Genomic DNA, 16,868 nt, shown 5'->3' on the forward strand with positions numbered 1-16,868 from the left:
CCTCCTCTTTGGTAGGTTCCAAGATGGCCGCTACAAGGACACACCCAAAAGGTAACAAACATTTCACAAACAAAAGGATCACATACACATTCTAGAATTTAAATGTTACAGAAAATATTATTGCTTCTTAACACAGGTCTATCAGGATTTTCTTCATTATCAAATGTGTCTTTGTATATTATTGATTGAGAAAATATCTTACAGTCATAGTGCTATGCAGATGTTTTTGATTTGTGCTGCTGTAAATGTAATGGGAATGTATACAATGCTTGCTGAAATATAACCAGTCATGGTCAAGTTGAACAGTCCAGACAATGATTACATTGCTGCAATGGCCCCAACAAAAACAGTGATCTTTTGAGCAGAAGAGTAAACTTCCTCTGCTTGCACTGATGCACATACTTCCTAAGGGGATTGAGTGATCTAACAGGCTCAACCCAATTTTTCCATTCAAGATGGAAGTATTTGACTTGGTACAGACAAAGCACAGAAAATTTATTCCACATGTCAAGAAGGATGAAGATTGCACTCAAATTCATGAAAGATCTTGGTTAGTTTTGGACTTTACAATTAACGTTGAGAATTCATTTTTACCAATAATGTGATTTCTAAAAGCTTCCATGTCTTCTCTGGTTTCAGATCAGTCAAATACACTCTCAAAGCAAACTCAATGTTATGAGTATCTTTTAATCTATCTGTTTAACTTAAACCGGAATAGCCCATTGGACCAGACTCCCAGAGCATCTTGCCTTAAAATGATTTTTCTTCCTTGAGATGATCACAGATGTTTTCTGAGAACCAAGGCGCTTCCTTTCATGCTACTCAGAAGTGGATAAAACAAGCTGTTTTCTCTAATTTAGCGTAGTCCACGGTTTATTTTTGATTTCCTGCTCAGCAACTGGAGATTAAAATCTCTGCTGGCAGCAGCCCAACTGCAACAGAGCCTTGACCACAAGAGTCGCTAACCTTAGCACTAAAGATAAACGTGAAGGCTATATTTGAGAGGTCATTGCTCTGTATAGTTGGAGACATAACTAGGGAACAGTGGATATGTGCGATTTTTAGCGACCTGGAGGGAGTCCCACCCAGGGAGAGCAGAGAGGAAGCAGTGCAGATGGGCTCACATCCTTTGCAGGATCCATCTTGTTATTCTAATCTTTGGCTTTGCAAACTCCCAATCAGGGGTAACGTCTGAATTATACGAAAAGCTTTTTTTTTTAAAAAACAAATTTTTGCTATGAATATACACTTTTACTATGAACTAATCCATGACCATGAAAGTATGACAGTGGAAGCCACAGAATTATCATGAAGTCTATTAACAGTCACATAAAACAGTATAATTAGAGAGATAATTTTCTTCTCACTCATCTGTCTTCAATAAAGACCACCACAAGCAACATTACAGCATAGTTTGGCATGCTTTGTTATAAAAACCCTTTGATGATCATCCAACTGATGTTTGCTTTTTCCATATATGCTGTGCCTCTGATTTTCTTTTTTGGCTTGGCTTGTACTTTATCATTTCCATGCTGTTGCTGATTTTCAAGTCCAGAGTTTAAACATGAATGATGGCATTTTTCATTAAACAGTCAGAAAAAAATCTTAAAGTGTTTAAGAGAGCAGTGACTAAGGGCATGTATGTAGTGAAAATTAAGAAAAAAATGTAGTAATGTAAAATTACTCTCTGCTACTGCATGAAATAAAAAGAGACAGGACGGTTAGCAGACTACAAGGGAAAAATCTCAGCATGGATTCTTCCTGAATTTGTGACCACATCCACGTTTCCTCAGCCAGGTCAGCCAAACTTTGGCCAGGACCGAGAAAGACACGCCGACGATCCGGGAAACCAGACTCCTTTTCCGTCAATACTGTGGAGACAAAGAGATGTCAGAGGGATGGTGACCCTTTCCTGCTAATCAGAGGAGGATTCGCAAAGAGGAAAGTACTCCTCCCTCCAGCTCTGCTCAAGCTGTGATGAGGTTTCCATGTTTGTGCTGGCTCCTGGAAGTCTGATGGTACCTGTATCCTTTCTGGCATGACACAGTGATAACAGACACTTATCTTGCCACATCATATTGAGGAAGTCCAGAAGTTTATCAGTCAGCTTTAGTTTGTCTCTCTCTAAATCTGAATGAATTCCCAATCAGCTGAGCTATTTTTTGTATTAGGTGTATGGTTGAACTTATTTTGGGTACACAAACTAGAATCACTTAGTTTGTGGGAACCTTTCTTAACATACCTTTTTAAATGAATTAAGTTATTTAAATATACAGCGTATACACAATCGCTCAGGAAACAAATCGGCACATTCCTTTACGGTTTCCTCTTCCAGACTTTTATTATCATTTTTAGCCCTAACAGCACACTGCTCTGCAGACAACTTTGCGTTTTAAATGTTACTGCAATAATTCAAGAACCATAAAGTTTTAAAGAATTGGGGTTTTCTTCCCCTTTTGTGAATCATAACTTCTGTTTGGATTAGCACTTTGAAAGTTACAACTTTAGAGCATAATATACCACTTTTGGCACGACTGTTCAGTAATGACAAAATTCCCTCATCACTTCTCTTTCATTTGGCCATAAAACATAATTTTGGAGCTTCTAGTTTTCCAGCATTGTTTTCTTTGGCAAGCACAGCTTCCAAAGGATGACCCATTTCAACAGCAATATGGCAACAGATAAAAATGGACAGGCAACATCAATCTTTATGGTAAAAGAAATAAAAAATATATTATTTATCTTTCTATATTTCAGTCTGAACCAGCTTTAGGCTTTAGCTGATGAAATATATTTGGTATTGTGTGGAGGAGAGCAACCATCACTTTCAGACAGTAAATATTGCCATATTTATCCATGTGAAGAAGGAACTAAGAAGATTTCTCCAAATGTTATATAAGGAACTGTAAGTTTAAGCTGTAAAAATATCAAGATTTTAACAACTATGATGGATGAAGATAATCTAAGAGCTATGAGTGAAATAAATCTCTCTGATGATCCTTCACCACGCTACAGGAATATAGTTTCTTAGAATCTATGTATTTAACAAGAGAAAAAATGCAGCTAGTCTGCTAATCACCTGCAGGCTTTTCAGCTACAAACTTCTCAGAGGCTTGGGTCTGTGCACCCTTGTGACTGACCACATGTTTTTGTTGTTTCCCAGTAGACAGTTAAACTAAAATAGTGACTGTGGCATATAGTATTCTCAGCTCTATCATGTTAGAATTATTTGAATGTTTTCATAGACACAAACACTTCTTTTTGAACACAATGAATTTTGAATTCTCAGAGGCATGTACTGATATGATAAGGAACTTTTTTTGTTCTTTCCGTTCCTCCAACAATAGCTCTTCAGAACGATGAAGGGTGACATTGTGGGGTTCTTTCAAATGTTTTGGCCAGGCATCGACTGAAGATACGTATCTGAGGACTCTCTGACCCGTGCTTTCTTCCTGCCGACTGAAGGTCAGGAGTTGTCCGTAGGTTTGACTCACTTTCTTTCATCCATTTGACTGTGGGCTGCGACCCCAGTAATGTTATACAAATGTCATGCGTCATGGGACTGACAGGTCTTGCATGAGGGCAAGGCAGTTTGCCAACAGGGATTGTAGCAGAAAAGGACCCTTTGTGGAATCACAGAGACCTCTGTCACTATTGCATATTACTGCCTAGATCATGCAGAAAAGTAGATTTTCTTTTCAAGAAGAAATAAGACCTCCAAATAAGCTCCTATTTATAGATATTTGTGAAGACTCTACTAAATCTGAAGGCAGTTACCCAGACTCACAGCACACTTTTATGAGTCATTTCAATCATCTAGTTTATTGCCTGCTTTGTGGAGAGTCTGATAAGTTTGATCATCAGCAGAAAGTCACATTCTCCTCTAGCCTGCAGCTCAAAGGAAATGACTCACAGTACACAAAACAACAAGCTGTTCCTTTTATTCAGAGGTTTTATTTGTCTTGCACCCCATGGCTTTGAAGCTTAGCAGCTGACACATTTTCAGACAATAAGGGTTCTCATTGTAGTTAATGTTCATTGGTCAGGGTTTGGCATAATGATTGTCTGGTCTGTAGATGATTTTAAATGTAGATGGGGGCAGTATCTCAGCTAACTGTTTCAGGCCACCAAACTAATGTTACAATCAGACATATTATACATGGGAAATGAAAACGTAATTTAGATTTTTTTTTTTATTAAAGGAAAAAAGCTAATCATGCCAACTTGGTAGTATGTGGAATAAAAATTGCTTCTTAAATTTAATAGCCGGTTGTGTTCCCCTTGGCAGCAACAATTGACATAGTATGTTTTCAATAACTGATTACGAGTCTCTTTACTTCACTTAGGAGGATGTAAATGTATAATTGCTGTTTTTTATGTATAATTGCATTAATTCATCCTTTAAGAACACAATGGATGCATTTAAGTTCACATCACAGCATCTCAGTTGAATTTAAGTTTGAACTTTGACTAGTCCTCTTCAAGACCCCTTTAATGGTTTTGTTTTTACATTATGATGATGGCCATAACCATGCTTGATCATCCGTGTGATATTCTCTTTCTAAGATGCTGTTAGTTTTATGCCATTAAAGTATGCACACTTTCCAATTATAAGTCCAAAGAATATTATTCGCAATGTATTCTGGATCATCAAGGTGTTTTTGGGCAGATGTAATAATATATAATAACCTTTTATCATATTTTGCTTTTAGTCAGCAGCAGTGGTTCTTACCTATAAACTTTCCCTATGATGAATTTTGCTCTCTCAGTTTAGAGATGGTGATACTCACTGTGCTTTTCCGGAGTCTCAAAACCTTAGAAACTGCTTTAAGAATCTTTGTGGACTAAATGTCAATGACTTTGTTTCTCATCTTACTTTGAATTTCTTTTGATTGGGCAAAATAACGTTTTGAGATCCCTTACACTGATTTTACTTAGGTGACTTTTTTATTTTTAATCTGGTGGTAGTCAGGTTTGGGTATAGCATGAGGGAATTACTTTTCACATTATGGCGAGCTGGCTTGGATATATATATATTTTTTACTTTAATGAATGAAATCATTTGAAAGCTACTTTTAGTATTTGTTATGCAAATGTTCAAAAATACAAATAATATTGGTGAGTTAAATGTTTGTGTTTTAATTTGTTTGTGTTAGTTAATCCTAACCCTGCTATTTGATGAACTCCTTTTATTCTTTGTTTTGTCAATGAAAGGTCAAATACTAAAACAAAAATCCTAAAATCCTATTTGGAGTAAAATATGAGAATTCTTACTGATTTAAAAGCTAAGTAAAATGTGGTTTTGTTCTTGATGAATGATCTTTCAGTCAAGAAGAATGCTGCCATAGCAACCACATAGTTATATGTTTTCTTGGATGACATGGCCTTTTGCCCTGAACCCTTCTCTCAGTGGTGGCACACTTTCCCCTGGAGGATTTCTTATACATCTGCCTCGTCCCCCCCTCCTCTCCAAGTGACAGCCCCTTTTCTGCACTAACTCCAAAATCCAGAATGCTTCTGCTCTGACCTTTCTCAATAAGACCCTTCCATACCCACCTGCTGAGAAGGTTAGAGGTCATCACCTCTACCCGTGGGGCAAACTCCCTCTAGTTGGCATCCTTTTAGAAACATAGCAAAGACGAAAACGATTATTCATGAGTTCTTCTGTTAATTTGCAAAAAGATCTCATTAAAATGAATAAAACTAATTTTTGATTGCATAAGATTGGCTTCGGAGAATTCAAGTGACGTTTATTTTTCTGAAATTCTCTCGTGACCACTAAATGTGAAGAGAGAAGCAGAGGGATTTTCCTGCAGTTTCTTTTCGAGCTTAGTGTCCCGTCGTGGCCTGAAGGAATCACCCAGCTCTCATCAATCTGCTTTCACATTCCACAATAGCTGACAAAGAGACTCCACTCTCTCTGCAGCAGATGGCTATGCCTCGGGCCGTCCAAGCCAAGCTTCTATTGTTCAGGCTCAGGGATCTGATGCAGGGTCCTTAACTCCTCCCTCAGTGTCACAAGGGGATACCAGGGTGCAGAAGTGGATTTTAACCACTCCGGATGCAGTAATATCCAGAAAATGTCAGATATTTTTTGTGTTTTCAAAAAAATAACATGTGCTGATGCTAAAAAGTAAGCTTACCAGGTTTAAAATACAGCAGATAAATAAACTGACAGACTGAAATCATAATCTCCCAGGATTATCTTGATTCCCACATGAATACAGGAGGGAAGCGTGGCCCAGTGGGGAAACAAGCAGGTTCTCAGAGCCGGCTATCATGCTAGAAGTCATGTTTTCTCCTGTTATCTCTGACTTAGAGGCCCCGTGAGATACTTTAAAACCACAAAACCTCACCACAAAAAACAAACCGACAGAAAACGTGTAACTAGTCGTGTGAGGTGAGATTATCTTAACCTGTCTTAATTGAATTTTTTGCTAAGTGAAACCAGTTTATACAATGAAAAGAACTAAGGATTCACTTCATTCACATAGAAATCGAAACAGATTTTAAATGGTTAAAAAAAATTGTTTGTATTATTGTTTCTGTATTGCCATTGTGGAATAACTGTTTTCTGCTCTTTTTAAGTGCGTCATCAACTACAAACTAGCTAATCAGATTTATTCTGTCAAAATAGCAAAAAGATCAATACCATTGCCATAACATATACTTTATTTATGCCAATATATTTCTAAATATATTATGAAGAGTACAATACACTTTGATTTAACAGCATCAATGTGTCCTCCTACATGTATGTTAAACACTTTACAATCAGGTGTCAAATTCTCCTGCAGAACCAATTCAGACCTGGCTTCAGTACCAGCCCTCAGTCAGTGCTGGAGCCACTTTGGTACCACTCTTATATTGTTTTCTTTATTTATATATTTTTTTAAATTAGATCTAACGTCATGGTTTACTTGTGTACCTCATAGCAGTTTTACAATCTTGTATTTGCTCCATTTTCCAAACTAATAAGGATATGAGGAGCTTTTATTACCACAGATGTCTTGAACATGTTTTTTGGAGCCTCTCGCCAGCTTGACTTACTCCATTCAGTAATTAACATAAAGCTGCATCTCCATTAGGGAGCATGCAGCCCAGTCTCCTCAGGCTTTTGTGGAGAGAGCCTGTATGTTTAACACATCTGTCGTCTCCAATGTTAGAGCAACCCACAGACAGGTTCTGCCATGCAGATCTTTTATTGGGCAATGAAAGAGACCTTTGGGGCTCCTGATAGATGCCCATGGTTTCAATGAATACAAAAAGCAGCGTAATGGGGGTAATAGTAGTGCTGACCCCCTGAAAAAAAACAACTTTTCTTTCTGATGCTGATGTAGTCGGGTTAGGAGACAGGACATGTATGGGCAAGTTTTCTTAAGATTATATGTTTTTAAAAATGTCTTAATAGAAGGGACTAAATATATAATAATAAAACAATCATCTTAATATAAATAAACTTTGCTAAACGTGAGGTTTAAATTCAATTTAGTTGAAAATGTAACAACATGTCAGATAACATTCAAATAGGGCTTGTAGAAATGTGTATACTGAAAAGCCATATGTAATGGGTACCAGGGAAGACCTTTAATAAGGTTTTGTCTAAACACCTTTATCCGAGTCTCACTCTGATAAATGCTCCAATGTTCTGTATATTTGGTTTTGTTTGTGGTCTCTAAGGATATGTAATGTCTTGCATCCGGATCCTTACTTTGTTCCTAGCTCTATTGCTGAAAACAGTGACACAAAGCCATGAAACATCATTAACATTTTATTTCAGTGAGAAAATAATGTATTTTTTCTGTTTTCTGGCTTTTCTTAACAGAACCAACGGAAAGCATTGAGAACATTGAGTTTAGTTGGATGCTTTGTGCAGAGGATGTTTACCTCAGTGACACAACAGAAATAGATAGACAATGGACAGCACAATGCTCTATTTAAAGATGGTTCACTGCTATTTATAAGCCACTGATGAGACCTAATGAGGAGGAGCAAAGTGGAAAGCACTCTCCTTGTGTCTTGGCTCAATATTTTTTCTTCATTGTCAACTAAAACAAAACAAAAATGAAAAAGGTCTCTCATTTCTATTATTGTAACATCAGTATAAAACAAAGACGGGCTTAACCTGTCAAGAAGCTATTTCTCATCAGATAAAATCTTTTGTAAGAGCAAATGTGTTTTAGTACAGTTGTATTTTTTTAAATTGCAGTGAAAGAAGTATTAATTTTCTGGTGGTGTACAGTCCTGAAAGAATCCTGACCGTTGTCCCTGTTGGTCCTTCATCATTATTTATCTGCTGGTGAGACCCCTTTTTAAATGAGAATAGACACTTGTGGCTCGACACAATGGGCGGCATTGTTTCGCTGTGAAAGGGGTGCATGTGCTTTGCTAATGCCGCTCTTGCAGCAGCCAACCTCCGGGACAACTTCTACATTCAGCTTTTGATTAAGGAGCACCGTTCTGCATGGATGGCTTCCTCCAAGGTGCCTGGAGGTTGTGGGAAAGGGCCAGGGAGAAAGTGTGGCCTCAATCCGCGGCCGATCCGGCCTCAGTGAATGGGCCACAAAGACTTCAATGATTCTGGGCCCTGCTTTGTCCGGTGGAGGTGGGGGTGGCTGTAGCTGTGGAGTGTCTGACCACTTCTGACAGTTATATAGCAAGGCAGATGTGTGTCTGTGTAACTCCTTCTGTTACTAAAACTCTCATGAAGGCGTTCAAGGGACACTGTCTCAACAGGTATCTGAGTCTGGAATTAGATTTCTTTCAGATGTGACAATTTTAAGCATGTTTTCATACTGACCTAAATATTTTTGAGAGGGTAACAAATCTGTCCTGAAGGTGGGCCTGGTTTAACACACTCTTTTTACAATAGAGCCTCATGCTGCAACAAGTGTTGCTTGGGATAGAGTGATAATGTTTTGCAAAACTTAGAGGTAGGTGTTGCACCACACCCTGCAGCACTAGCAAAGAACACACCACAGTGATTTCATTTAAAAAGTAATCAATGTTGAAGAGAAGTGTGGACGTCGCAAGAGAATAAGAGAAATTGGTTTAATTTTGATTTAATCAGCAGGTGGGACTTGACCTAGTAGAAGAGAGGTGAAGGAGGATAATTGAAGGATAAGAAATAAGTAAGCACGGAAGACGGGATGAAGGCTGAAAGAAGTAAGAATGAAGGATGAAAGAGGAAGGTATGAGGGATGAGTGAGACAGGAAGAAGGGATGAGGGAGGAAATAGGTAGGGATGATGGAGAAGGTGGAGATGAGGGATGAAGAGTGAAGGAAGTGGGGTAAGGTCATGTTGAGGTCCTCTCTTGTTTTTAATTGTTACTAGCTGCGTCAATTATTTTTACAAATTAATAAAATTATGCTGCAAGTTCACGGACCAAGCACTTTTTCAAACAGGTGAAGTCTCTTCTTATCCTCACCTAAGACTCTGCTTTTGGGTAATTCTCTTTTACAGACTTAATTACTTTATTTACCTGCTGGGTAATTATTCTAATGTGTTGCATTTTTTTTTTCTAAACTGGAACCAGGTTCTGTTTGCAGTGTGTACAAGAGTACACACACACACTGAGCAAAATGCTTGCTTAGCAAAATGCTCTCAGAATCCTTATAGAGTGGGAATCTTGATCAGGTTTTGATCACAATAAAATTTCAGTGATATTTATTATTAAAGTAGCAAACTGGTAAAGTTGAATGTAGAGAGTGGGGTAAATTCTGTAACTGAAATGATAATTAAACAGAGTGAATCATATTGAGGGTGTTTCTGCCTTTCCAGATATGTCAACACCGCTGTACTGGACTGATTTCTGATCCCTTTGACATCTCCATATCCATGACATGATCCGTTCAATCCCCATAATGCCGCAAGGGATTCAATTTAAAACTACCTGCAGCTGTTGTTTAGATGTCCCGTGGGAAAACTGAAAAGGCTTGTAAGCTTTACTACACTTTCCCATGGGTATGACAAGATGTAAACAAACAGGATACAGAGCTTCTGCAGATCGGAATCACGTTTCTGACTCATGCAGTGCAAAGAGAAATATATTTTCAAAAAGGGAGGATACACAACTGGAAGAAAACCCCCCCAGCACATTTTGGTTCATAAATAAGGCATAAAAATGTCTGCCTGCTACATCCCGATTCTATGTAATGAGCTTTTGACATATGAACAATGCCTCTGCTAATCCATTTAATATGAGAGGATCAGCTCAGCTGGATTGACAACAGGAGGTAAAACTCTGGTCTGTGAGATTGATGCTGCTCTGATTCCCTGGCTGGAGCTGAACCAGGTCTGGTGCTGGATGTTAATCCCAACAGCAAACTGGTTACGTTTCTCCTAAACTAATCAGGATTTGATGGTTTCGGTGAGGGAATGAATACAGTTGTGGAGTCAGTTACAATGTAGGATTTTCTGACAGGTGGCATGTTCAGTATATCCAGTGCGAGTGCGACGCTATTCTGTCGCATTAAGCTTCTTCTCCCCCAACGCAAAATCCTCCTGCTGTCATGACAGACAAATCTGTATGAAGTAATCTGTATTAACTGCAATGATCAGATCGTGTAAATAAAAGAGCTTAGAAAACTGTTGAAAATGTACGAGATCACAGACAAATGTCATTCCTGGAATTTATTGAAAAGGCAAATTAGGATGGAAAAAAAGATTTCAGAACTTTTATTTAATAAATTTAAGTTTGTCATGGATTCTGAAATAAATACAGCAACACACTTGAATTGTTTTAAATCTTTCCACTACACCTGACTCTCTGGCTGCTGGCAGCTCTTACAAACTGTTTTGTACAACTTTTCAAGATGGTGGGCATTTTTATTACTCAACTTTTGTGGAGGAAAATTAAATAGTTTTGATGCAAATAAGTAAAATGCAGGAAAGCTACAGCAACTATCCATACCAAATCCATGTTTATAGGCAAAACAAATTCTCGTTGTCTTTATTTGGCCTTCCATTGTTTAAAGCACTGCAATTGTTGTTTTTCAGTTAATTGTTTACAGTGCCAAACAGATGCTGGTGTTTTTAGCACCAGTTCTTTGTGCTTTCACTACTGCCAGCACTTTCTGTGGCACTAACAAACTGATGTTATCTCAACTTTCCTATTGTCTTCATGGAGGGGACGATGGGATCAGGTTTTCTTTGTTTGTTCAGAGTATTCTCACCACCAATGGGACCAGTAGCTTGAAATTTTCTTAAAGTCATAAAACACTCACCATCGTCCATCATTGAATCCAGTGAAGCAGTCATTGTTTGTGATGGTGCTTATGGGTCTTTGAAGGGAACAGTTCCCTTCAAAGAGCAGTTGAAAATAAAAATATTTCGAAGAACAAGCCATTTCATCCCAATCTCACATAGTAATTTTTTCAAACATTTTAATACTATTTTAGTGCTAGTCTCAGGTCTCTGGCTCTAATGTACTCTGCGTGACTTTTGACCCATAATGATCGTCACATTGACCAAGATTTTGTATCAATGATTTTGATGACGACACTTGACAAAAAGTATTGTTTGTTACTGGTTTCATAATTGGTGCCTGTATAATATTTTTATAATGTTTTTATATTTTCATAATGTAAAGCACTTTGAAGTGCCTTGTTGCTGAAATGTGCTCCATAGAGAGCATACTGACTTACTGTATCTGCTTATGGTATAACAGCAGCACTACGGCTCAAAGGAAAGCTCTCCAAAGGGTTGTGAATACAGCCCAAAAAATCATTGGCTGCCCTCTCCCCTCACTGGAGGACCTGCACAGCGACCGCTGTCTAAGAAAAGCACAACACATCACAAAGGACACTTCTCACCCCGGACATTCTCTGTTCACACTGCTGCCTTCACGCAGAAGATACAGAGCAACCAGAACAAGAACCAACCGTCTCAGAGACAGTTTCTACCCAATAGCAATAACAAAACTAAATGCAATCAAAAACAACCATTAATCATCATAAATGATGTATATGAGAATGTGGCTGTTCTTATTTATTTTTTTTTTGCCAGTTGTTTGTTGATTCTTGCGTTGTGTGTGAATTGTGAGACAGTTATTTTTTGTTTTTGGGCATGTGCACCGACTGATGGCACCCTTTGAATTTCGTTGTCCTTGTGACAATGACAATAAAGATTTATCTTATCTTATCTATCTTATCTTATTTAAATAAACTTTACTGATTTGTAATATAGAAACAAAAGAAAAAGGAAAATGTAACAAACAGCGGAGGAAAACAGTGGACTTGAATCCATTACTTTGGGAAAAACAAAAATAAAACAATTAAGGCAATTAAGAGTTACTAATGGTAACTCTCAACTATGAATCATGGAACAACAAGCAGATAAAACCAAGCACTTAATGAATGGGATTTTTATTGTGTTGTAATAATGAGTTGACTCTTTGCTTGTGGAAAATCAAACTGTTTTTCTAGTAGATCTACTTAAAGAATCTCCTGACATCAGAGTCCCAGCTCTGATGTCACTTTAGTGGAAAAACCCTGAGGGGCTCCATCCACCTTGCTTTGTTTTTAACTTCAGAGTACTTTGTGGCTCATTAAAGGAAGCACATAAGAATGATGTTTACTCTAATATGGAAACACTAATATGAGTTGTATGAAAGGAAATAACAAAATCCCTAAGGGATAGTTTGATTTTGTGATTTATATTACCTCCTGCTACACTGAAGAGGTGCTTATTCAGACGACATCCTGGTAGGTGTAAAGAGCATGAGAAAAAAGGTTACAATGTCGTACAATTGCCAAATTTTTAATCTTTCTCAAAACTGTATCAGAGACCTAAGAACGCAAATGGTGCCACCTGAAGTATTTAGACGTTACTAAAAAGCTTTTTAAAACAAATAACAACACAAACTATCTTATATCGTTTTTGACTGCATTTATTACAACTAATTATTTTAGTTTTTACAAATAAAGGTTTTTGAATGCAACTGAATATCTGAAGTAATCTCCAAACCCCATACTTGGTATCACCTGACTCATGACTTCAACGTTGGGAGGCATTAGAACTTAATTACCTAATTTCCAAAATATTTTCAGCTATTTCTGTTTTTTCCTGTTTTCACATACCAGTAAAGTAATTTAACTACTCTGCGGTCACATCTGCTTTTTATTGTCATGGCGTCTTACTTTGCATGGCCTCCCATGTTGCTGTATATCACCCTCCACTCCCAGCAGCCTGGACTGAACTTTGCCACCCTACATTACAAAAAACAAACAAACAAACAAACAAACAAACAAACAAACAAACCATCAGCTGACTTGTAAAAACAACAAGTTGGAAGATAAAATCTTTTTGAATGGGGAGTTGAAAGTGAGGTAATTGGTTGCTAATAAAGTTCTGAATGCAAAGCAAGCATTCATTAAAATCCTAAACAGATACAGATGTGGAATTTTGCAGTCGACTAAATGCCTCTGCTTGGGGCATAGGAGTGTTAGAAATGACAACAACCAGGAGGATCCAAGCATTTCACAGATAAAAATTGGTTTTAATTTTGGGAATGCTAGTGAAAGACATCTTAGATAATAATAATAATAATAATAATACCGTAATAGTAATAATAATAATAATAATAATTGTTATCCCTCTCGAGTTTAATCAAGGCTTAACGAAGTTCTTGGTTCCAACAGCCATTTATTGTGGACACGTCTTACAAAGTCCTCCCAAAATGCCGTCAGAACTAAAAACAAAAGGTAACACAAACCCAAATCAGTTCACAATAAATGGAGTATTTACATAAATAAAAGATACAAATAATCAAAATCGTACCTCATTAGCCGCATTGACTCCAGAGGAATAAAGCTTAATTTCTAACGATCAGCTTCTTCAGCTTGAATGCCCCACATGGCTCTACGTGCACCAGCCAATGGTTCCCTAGGCAACACATGGTTTGCGAAACAAAATAAAAAGTCCCCCACCCCTCACATTTGAATGTACTGTACACTTAACCAAACCTAATGAGCATCAACACAAATTTACTAAAACTACCACACATTTAAACTTAATGTTTTATATTAAATAAAATTTAACTACTGCCACCTTAAACCAAACAACAACAAAAACAATAAACCAGATGCAGTTGCCTTGACAGCAGCTACAATAATAATAATAATAATAATAATAATAATAATAATAATAAACCTGAGATGAAGATGAGTATTAAAGGTTGATTTAAAAGAGGAAATCTTCTGTTGTGAGGCAACAGTCAATATTTAACAAATTATTTAGTAATCTTTTGCCACAATTAATAGGACACCAAAGTCTGATTAAAGTATATAGTCAGACTTTTTATGTAAATAATCACTTTAGTTTATTTATCTTCCATGCGTATCTGGTCTGATATCAAACACTTTGGTTTAAATACCATATATTAGTTTTAATTCATGTAAAGTTACTTTGCTTGTCTAATAAAATAGAACTCACATCATGTCCTTTGAGGCCATGATCACTATCTCTGTCAGACTGTTGCTATTCTGACCTCCCTGTGGAAAAAATAGGTGGATTACACACTTTATAACCCACATGACACTACCAGAGTGAAACTTCAGCAGTTTCCCACTGGAGTCTTCCTCTGCTCTTCCTGTCATCCCGTGAGAGTCTGACACATCCGACCGCCCTGTCTTCTCCTCAGTCTCAGATCCCACAGTCCCATTCTTTCCTCACAATGCAAACACAGATCATGTCACTGCACCTCTTCATGTTACACCCTCCTCTAACACTGATGAGACAACAAATTGGAAACCGAGCCAAGTCTTCCTCGTCTGTTCTATTTTGGGCCGTTCCTCCACATGCATGCCTGTTAGGCTTTAGAAGACCAGACTAGGCTGGACTCCCAATTTGTTGATCATTTGATGTTCCCACAACAACAGAAGCCAGGAGAAAGAGAGAATACAGGGAAAAAAATGGGGTGACAGAGTGGAAATAGGGCAGTTACTATGCAAATAGATCATTTTCGCTTGGTTATGAAGGCAGTAAAGTGGGTGCGAAGTGAACAAGTACAACTTCAGTGTGGGGAACATTGAAACGGGACATCAGCCACCAGGCATGAGTTTCCTGTTTTTGTTGGATCCATAGAGTTATCTTTCTCCTCCACAGAAAAATCTCCCTGAGCTCAAAGTGGAAAGCTTGTTTATCCATTCGAGAAACAAGTTTTCTAAGACACATCTAGGAAAAGTCAAAGGTTTACTCATTTCACATGGTGGCAAATGTGGTAATAAATGCAAATATGGTAGAGTTTGAAGATACAAAATAAAAGTTAATCTTAAAATTCATGGTCATTTTTCTATTTGTCTTGGTATTTTTGTTGTGTTGTTGTGTTATTTCATCAAAACTAAATACCTTCTCATAAGGAAGCTTGAGCACATGCAAACCTCTTGTGACATAATAAAGGTTATGGCAACCAGTTCTTATATTCAGTGTTATTTATTCTTATAATATTTTCCTTTTTCCTTTTTATTTTAATGTATTTAACAAATGTCCTCCCATAAAACTATTTGTATTTTGTACATCTTCAGCACAAAGTTTATATGAACAGCATGTGTTTTTGGAAAATTTGGCAACAATAACTCATACTGAAGTAGTTTGTGAAAAGAACTGGGGCAGACCGGAAAAGACGACTTTCAAAGATCAAAGATCATTTGAACAGAAGCAATCATTTCAAGGGAAGTTATCATAAAAACCATACAGTTCGCAATATATGCTTAACATGACAGAAATAAAATATCTAGCTAGAGGAAGCCAGTCGAGTTACAGATGTTTAAATTGTGAAGATGATCACTGTTTTCATCAACTTGTCCACCAAACATCATTTTCACTGTTGAACAAGATTTTCAGAATCTGTTTACATCTTTGAAAACTTGTTAGCCTGTCATTGTGTTTACTAATGCCAGCTGCTTAGTTTGATTCTTCTGCATCTTGTGATATAATTGCCCCAAATACACACACAAAGCAGCATTACTAGTATTTCATTTTTCTATTTTCAGAATATTGTATCTTTTGAAATTCTGTCCTTGAAGGTCAAACTTCATCATCCAGAAGTGTTTTTTTTATTATTAATTTACATTTGGAAGTGCAAGTACAACACTGAATAGTGTCTTTAAGGCTGGGATTGGACATGGAAATATCTCAGTCAACCAAAGCTTTTAAAGGTCCCCAGGGTTTGTTGACATATGAACTTGAAGGGTCTCCAGTAGCTATCTGATTTCAAGGAACGACTTGAGGTTCTTTTCTAAGTGAAGAAGTTTGTGTTATTTTGAGAGGAACATCAGTTCTGTTTCATATCATGATTTGATTTTAGAACGTGAGCAGCTTTGTGTGAGCACATTCTTGACTTTTCTTAATAATCTATGCAAAAAAGTTGCAAAAAATAAAATTTGACTTATGTAAAAAGTTATATTTCTTTTGCCAAAAAAAGTTAAACGCTCAATGTTGTTTTTATTCTGTTTAAAGATAGTGTCTCACTAAGTGTTTTGTTTTGTTTGCATTAAAAAGCTCTCTTTAGTTTAATGGAGTCTCTGCTGTTCTGTACAAATTGTCCATGTTTACTCAACTCAAGAGAAGCTGAAGAGCACTCAGAACCAGCCCTTTGAGAGATCCATCTAAAGACAAATGAGAGCAAAAAAAAAAAAAAAAGAAAGCAGAGTTCTGAGAATGAAGCCGGCTCTCAGGTCTGCTGTGACCTTTAAACCCATCAGAGATACCGTATCTGTGATGGGAAAGTAAACAGAAGTGAAGACAGGATCTTCATGCTAATCACTGGTCCTCTGAGAATTACGCATGATGTTTTCCTCTGAACTCACATGTTCACCCAGAGGTGTTCAGTACTTTATTGTGGTTAGCAACAATTTTGACTTAATTA

At 37.2% G+C, this 16,868-nt stretch overlaps 1 long non-coding RNA gene across 1 annotated transcript; it reads right to left on the minus strand.

The window, feature by feature from the left end:
• Positions 1–715: 715 nt before the first annotated feature.
• Positions 716–13,866, minus strand: LOC114159503 (uncharacterized). The gene is made up of 3 exons (XR_003598598.1): positions 13,781–13,866; positions 13,141–13,209; positions 716–1,871 (listed from the first exon to the last, which is right to left on the minus strand). It is a non-coding gene; the product is annotated as an uncharacterized LOC114159503 (long non-coding RNA).
• Between the last annotated feature and the right edge of the window lie 3,002 nt (positions 13,867–16,868).

This window comes from Xiphophorus couchianus, chromosome 16 (assembly GCF_001444195.1).
Source record: "Xiphophorus couchianus chromosome 16, X_couchianus-1.0, whole genome shotgun sequence".
In the NCBI taxonomy this organism is placed as follows: Eukaryota; Metazoa; Chordata; class Actinopteri; order Cyprinodontiformes; family Poeciliidae; genus Xiphophorus; species Xiphophorus couchianus.